General features: G+C 29.0%; 1 long non-coding RNA gene across 1 annotated transcript; it reads left to right on the top strand.

Moving 5' to 3' along the window:
* The first annotated feature begins 3,334 nt into the window (after positions 1-3,334).
* LOC107874827 lies at positions 3,335-7,282 on the top strand. The gene is made up of 3 exons (XR_001675607.2): positions 3,335-3,691; positions 6,206-6,268; positions 6,790-7,282. It is a non-coding gene; the product is annotated as an uncharacterized LOC107874827 (long non-coding RNA).
* Positions 7,283-7,672: the final 390 nt, after the last annotated feature.

The raw sequence follows: 7,672 nt of genomic DNA, 5'->3' as shown, positions 1-7,672 counted from the left end.
TTTAATTAATTTATTTTAAATAAAAAATTCAAAAATCTCCCACTTGTTTAAATATAAATTAGGACACAAAGATCATGTCATGTTCACGCATATAGTAATGTATCTTTCAATTTGAATATCACCTTAGTGCAATGTTACAAGACGACATCGAAATTCCACGTAGCATAATAGCTTTGAACGTGTTATTCCTTGTGATAACATTGGTGACACTACACACATAAACATTTTATTCCTGCTTTTCACTCAACATGCTTAGCACTTTTATGGCCATGTGTTATCCAAAATTTATGAATATTTATAAGAGCAACTCCAACTCTCAATCGAAGCGGCCCTACTTTTATGTTCATATAGGTGAAGTTCTTCCAGTGTCTTTGTCATATTTGAGACACTTGTTCCATGAACTGAACTTCATTAAGAGTATTTGAACTCAACCCTCCAAATTATGACAATCAATGCCAATACATCTCTTACTTAAGTACTGAATCATCCACGTATCAATAACTTGTTGTTACCCTTTGAACCATAAACTATTCATTTCATAGTGCTGGGTAGGATTGTCATTATCAGTGGACCTAATTAAGGAGTTTTAAACATATTCATACTTGAAGATGTATTCAACACCTTCCTTTTAATAAATTTAATAAATAAATTATTCAAATTTATTTGACTCCACAAATGTGATAGAAATCATTCCATCTTGAATTAACTTTCTAATACAATCATGTCAAGAACTTATGCGTTTTTACTTCTCATTATATAATCTCTATATGCTCGAGCTAGAGTGGCTTGACTATCATAAAATTGAGCTCATATTTTGCAAAATTAATGGATTTTCTTGATAATCCCTCAACCACTCAACTCCTTAGTTAGCTTGCTTCTAGTAATAATTTTTTTTTTTAAAAAAAAAAATTGTACCTCCTCACAAGGTAAATATCCATCATGTGGTAAATTTATTTTTTTCTCTTAATTTTGATACCAACTTGTATCGATATACCCTTATAAAATAGAATGAAACTTAGAGTTTCTCAAATCTTTAGTTCTCTAAAAAACCAAAACTCAACTACTGGCCCTTCCAATAACATTTGTTTACACAAGTTAATTAACCATGATTTTTTCATTAAAATGGACTGACTCGATTTAGGTCCTAGGAACAAATTGGGTATTAACCACTTTATTTGTAAGTGGCTAAATTTATTAGCACTCTTTTCAGAATGTAGCGAGATCAACTATATTACCCCACTATTTTGTATAATCTTGATACCCATCATAGTACCAGTTTCTCCAAAATCCTCCAATTTAAAAATCTTCTTATTTTCATTATGATTTTTCTTCATTTCTTACGATCAACATATCGATAAACTATCACATCATATCACAATATTCATTAAGAATTATAAAGTGAAGACATATTAACTATCTCAAATAGTTTATATTTTTAAATATATATTAAATAATACTAAGTCTAATATTGACTTCTATTCACATGCCAAACACCCCCAAACTTCAGACATATAAAGTGCCTTTTCATATCGTATAGAGAGAATTGAATTCACCAACTCATGTTCTGTAAATCTCATATTCACTTAAAATAATTTTCAAGTATACACACGTACTTGTAAGTAGTGTAATTTTTCATATCATTCTACAACATGAAAGTAAATTTCACATTGATCTCTATGCAAGAATAACGATCCACAATGATCACGTATGAAAATATTATTCTTAAAATATCAAGCATTAGAATATCATCACAAATATCATCTATCCTACCATTTATGAAAATTCACAAACTCACAAAGGATAATAAGTAGGGTTAATAAAATTGAACCTGATTTTCTCATACTCCATCCTTTGATAATCTGATGATGCAGCTCCATTTTCCAACATCTAATGCTGATTGTGAAATCTCAAGACATTCGTCTCTCGTAATAGATATGTATCTTTCTGGGTTGAAATTTTCTACTCTGATTTTAATAGTGCATCCATTGACAATCGATGTTTATATCGCTCATTCGAATTCACCTCACATCTTGTTCTCCAAATTGCACAACAACAAACTTTAATATTTTTTGAAATGCACGATGGTAACACCATCTGACATTAAAAGCATGTCGTGATTTTTTTTTCTTATTCTTCGATGTTGGAACAATTGTGGTCCTTGTGACTGTTTTGAACAGTCATTAAGCCAAAATGGCCATCATCCTAGTCCTTGTGACTATTTTGAACTATCGATTATAATCTACCACTAAGGATACGAGATTTGGCACCACATCCAAACTTTAACCAATGAACAACCAATCAAATTGTAGGAAGGATATTGTTTCTCCATGTTGATAATTTCCAGCGGTATGTGCTAACATTTATATGATCTACAAGGACTACTTCATCAATTTATTAGGAGAATGTTATTGTTTCTTCTCCACAACAACTTTCAACACCTTAGGTATGATTACTAGAACATTAATAAATTGTAAAAAAAATTGTTACAATGTAACTACGTCCTTCAATATTCAAGTTTAAAAACACAGATCTTGAACCAATCATCATCAATCCAACTTTCGCTGGACAGTCTGCATAGCAACAAAATATTTTCTTCCTTGATACAAATATCGTTTTTAGATTGTTTAAAAATATGTTCCATGAACACATATAAAAATATAGGAAGAAGAATACAAGATAAACGGTTAATAATATGAACACCAAAAACGGATTGAAGGCTTGAAACACGCCCGAAACGCGTTCCTAAAAATGATATTTTCTCCCTTTCCTCTGCGAGATTGCTATGAGATTTAACGCAAATAGTTTTAGTGGATATGACAAGCCTTTGAATTTCTGCACCAATCAAATAGTGAAATAATCCTATTGGAAAGCAAGAAGTTGAACTTGATCTTTTTGGAGAAGAAAAAAACTTTTGGGGAAAGTTATATCTCTGTAAATGTAGACACCCAAGTTTTGATCCTCCCCGAATTTTAACCTATTTTTCGATATTAAATATTTATATTTGGTCCGATATTATTTTAATTCTTTTTTATTTTTAATAAATTTTAGTTATAAATAAATAAATAAATAAATAAAGTTACATTCTGAAATATTTTTATTTTATTTTTATTTTTAAAAAATAATACAACAAAAATCACAAAAATATTTTATTTTTTTAATAAATAGACTACTAGTTTTAGTATTACCTTAATTATATTTATTTTAAATTATTTATAAACTTTTATTATATTTTCTTAAAATATAAAAATTAATATTCTTTTATTTTTATTATTTATTTTAATTTATTATTATTATTAATATTTTTTTTTTTAAAGAAAGATAAATCTTATCCTAAACTACCCCAACCACCCCCATCTTTTCCTCCAACTCCTTTAACTTCCCAATCCTACACACTTGTATACATACACACCCTACAACACTATAGACACGGGTAGACAGCAAAAAAATCAACAAGAAAACTGTGAGAGGAAAAACAAAAAAAGAAGAGTTAGAAACAAGGAACAAAAGGGAAAAAAAGAAGAAAAAGAAAAAACAAGAAACGGATCAAGGAGAAAACAAGAAACGGTGAGGGGAAACAAGAAACAGTGAGAAACAAAAATAGGAAAAATGAAGCGGCGAGTTGAGTTTGGGATTTTGTTCGAGTTTCTGGTGATATCGTTCGAATCTCTCTTTTAATTATTTCATCATACAGGTTCATATTCAATTCCATATTATTTATTTTTGTAAGTTTCTTGTGAATCAAAGCATGAATGAAGTAATTTCAATAGCTTGTTTTTAGTGTATGTAGTTTATTATTTCTATGTAATTTTCTCTATGTCTTCATTCATAACTTGTTTGTCATTTTGAAATGTAGTTAATTAGATTAGTTTTTGAAGTTTAAATGATATAATTATTAAACTTACTTGCGTTAAAAAGATGTAACGTTACACTCGGTTATAAACTAGAATTTTAGGCTCATACATGCATGCATGCAAAAACAAAAACAAAAAGATTAAGAATGCATTAGTTACACAATTTTTATGCATATGCATATGCAAAAGGAAAAGTTGGAAGGATAAAAGAAAGAAAAAAAAAAGAGGGAGAGCACGAAAGCAAAAAGCTTAATATAATTACAAGTTTTTCTTTTTTTTTGGTTTTCCAAGATATCCCCACAGCCGGCAGCCGAGAGACTAATCCTCCGTTCCTCGATCAGCACATTTTGCGGTAGGGAACTGACCACAGAGTTTGCTCCATAATATAATTTCAAGTTTAAAATAGGTAGAAAGTGAGAATGTTGTCAATTTTACAAAATTGAGTACTTCCCTCAATTTCACTAAACAAATTCTCTGCTACTCAATCATTCATGGCCTTTCGTGTCACTACCCTAAAAGTTTTAACCTTAAACAAAAAAAGTTAGTATTAATATGTAGTATTAGTAGCGTTAGGGCTTTAATAAAAAATAGTACTATCATCTTTACTATATATACCCACGTGCGCCATATCGACAATTCAAAATATTTTAAAAAAATTATACTCAAAGAAAACAATTGTCGACACTCCAAATAGTAACTAAGACATATAATTTAAAATGAAAGGAGTATTATTAGAATTTTGATCAACCATCCTTGACTATCAATCACATTGACTATAACTTTTTATATAAAGATCTTATATTTTTCTCCCATAATTTTTTTTGTTTTAAAGACATGCTTTTCAATCTTTTGAAAAATATTTTATCTTAAATCTCATTTATCCAAATGATTTATAACCACACAAATACTTATGACTTAATTTTGATCTCTAATTAAAAAAATAATTTTTTATTTATTAAATTCTATATCAAATCAAACTACATCACATACAATAATTTAAAAAACGAGGCCCCCTCAAGCCATTGCTTCACTTGCTTTGGCCTTGAGCCAGCACTGATATGGACAGAAGGGAAAAGGGTGTAAAATAGAAGATGAACGAACATCTTTTAATGCAAGATAAGTTTTAAGCACGTTTAAAATATTGGTCTCAATTAAGAATGTGGCGTACACATCTTTTTGAGACATTTTAAAATTCAAGGATGCAATAATGCACCTTGATAAATATTTTCTAAAAACTAACTGATTTATTTAATATAAGATAATAAACAATTCTTAGTATAATAAAAATGAGCAATCCTAGGCCCTTAACATAATTTAGCAAACTAGTTTAAGTATAAGACAATAAAAGCGACCGTGCTGGAACCACGGGACTCAAGGGATGCCTAAGACCTTTCCCTCGGTCAACAAATTTCTTACCTGGTCTTCTGTTTTTGCAGACCAATAAAGAGTCATTTTCTTTTGATTAGGGATTCAAAAAGGTGATTTGGAACACCATAACTCGATTCCAAGTGGCGACTCTAAAAATAAATAAATTAATCCCTATTCAAAACCGTCACTTTAATTGGAATCTTTGACTCGGCCCTTGAGCAAAAAAGGAGTGTGATGGTAAAAAGTTAATCATCTTTTCAGAAAGTTGATTTAAATAGAAATGATAATGAAAGGACACAACCCTTCATCTAAAAACACTTCTTCACTAAAAAAACATTATTTTTCATAAAAGACACAACCTTTCACTAAAGATACTTTTTTCATAAAAAACTTTAAATTAATTCGTTTTAACAAAAAAATCCAACATCACATATATAAGATAACCGGAATAAAAAATTTAAGACTGCTTATTTTCAAAAATTCAAAATTATTTTTGTAAATCACCCGTTTATACAAGAGCGAAGCTAGAAGTTTATTAACTATGGGTTATATATAACTAGTTACTATTATTGCATAGTTAAAATTATTTTTTATGTATATATATTAGATGTTGAACCCCCTTCGGTTAGTTCGTATGTTCACATATTTTATAATTAAGAAAAAATTACATAAATATACATATTTAGAGCTTAAATTACAAAATCTACCAGTACATTCTATTTTACAAAATATACCACTACAAAACTAACAAAACCTATTAAATAAGATAAAATAAAAAATTTCAAGAATAACGTGAGTAAATTAACCGGTTAATATTTCATCCTTCATTTTCTCCAATTGATTTTACAATTTCACGATTCATGCACTACAAATCATCTCCTCGATTTTCACTTTTTTATAAATATAATTGCGTCTCCCTCAACTATATCATTCACTATATTGATATAAACTGATCAGAAATTGATTTCTCAAGGAACAATTTGCAGGTATGAAAGATGGTAGCAACGCTGCAATAATGATTCTCTACAATGGAAGATGAAACGTATTAGGTTAGTAATGTGAAAATAAATCTTAAATTATGCTGAGAAGGTGAATTCCAGTTCTTACAAGTTGAAAAACGACAGTAATAATGAAGTGCTATGTTGTGTATAAAATTAATTTATAGCATTTTGTTGCTAATGCCTTGAATATGTTTTCTAACTAGGAAAAAAAAATTGTAACAGATAATAACAAAGTGTTGTGTTGTGTATAAAAATTAATTTATAGAATTTTGTTGCTTATGCCATTGAATTTGTTTTCTAACTAGGAGAAAAAGTTTTCTACCCAGACCATATTATTCACTATTGAATTTGTCATGTTTTGTAACTTTATATATATATATATATATATATATATATATATATATATATATATTATGGTATATTTAATGATGCTTTACTGTAAAAAGAATTAAAAATTTTGTATTAACTGGTTGAATCATAATATGAGTTTTATGGTTTTGTTTGCGAGTATGTTGAGCAAAAAATGGTAAATCTTTTAATGTTCTGAGCTCGAATGTTATATTTTGCAGGAAGATACAAAAATTGTCAATTTGAAGGAATAATGTACGATTCAAACACAAAATATAATGGGTTGGTGAAGGCAATTGCTAAGCAACTAGGTATAGATACAACGATAAAAGAGTTGGAGATTAAGTATTTTGTTAGTAATAGATGCCCATCGATAAGTATACACAATGATACAGGTGTCCAAGTTTATCTAGATCAAAAGAAATATAACATGAATTTATTTTCAAAGTTTCCTTTATGTATCATGTGTACCGATAGGGCTATTGATGCTTTTGACTTTCATACTGATGCTCAATGTAGTTACCAATCAAATATAAATAACATGGAAATTAACCCCGCTTTACGCATCCGATGCAATTCATTTGAGTGGCATCAGTCCTAATGTAGAAGATAATGTTTTGAAATTCAATGGAGTTGAAATAATTAGCAATCCTCAAAATGAGGTAGTTGAAGAAAGTTAGGACTATATTGATAAGCACACACTTTCAGAAGTTATGAAGCGCTACTCATTTTTTAGGCAATTTCGATTGATTGCCACTAGATCCTGTCATAAGAGGTTAGAAATCTTTTGAAATAGTTGTACGAGGTTAATATGATGTGTTATTAGTTTTATTAATTATATAAATGACTTACATATTGAATTGTAAATTAGCAGGATTATCTTAATTGCACATCCGATGAATGTTCGTGATATTTAAAAGCTTCGAGTTTGAAGGAAAGTGGGCTTTTTAAAATTAAAGAATTTTTTGATAAACATTCCTGTACGCTGACAGACAGTATCTATTCAAAACGTCAAGCAACTACCAACATAATTGGAGGCATGTTAATAGAAAGTCTAGATGATTCAAAAACCATATACACACCCAGGGATATAATAGCTGAAAT

This window comes from Capsicum annuum, chromosome 4, assembly GCF_002878395.1.
Source record: "Capsicum annuum cultivar UCD-10X-F1 chromosome 4, UCD10Xv1.1, whole genome shotgun sequence".
NCBI lineage: Eukaryota > Viridiplantae > Streptophyta > Magnoliopsida > Solanales > Solanaceae > Capsicum > Capsicum annuum.
Note: the sequence above shows the minus strand (reverse complement) of the source record. Positions and strands in the feature narration are given on the sequence as shown.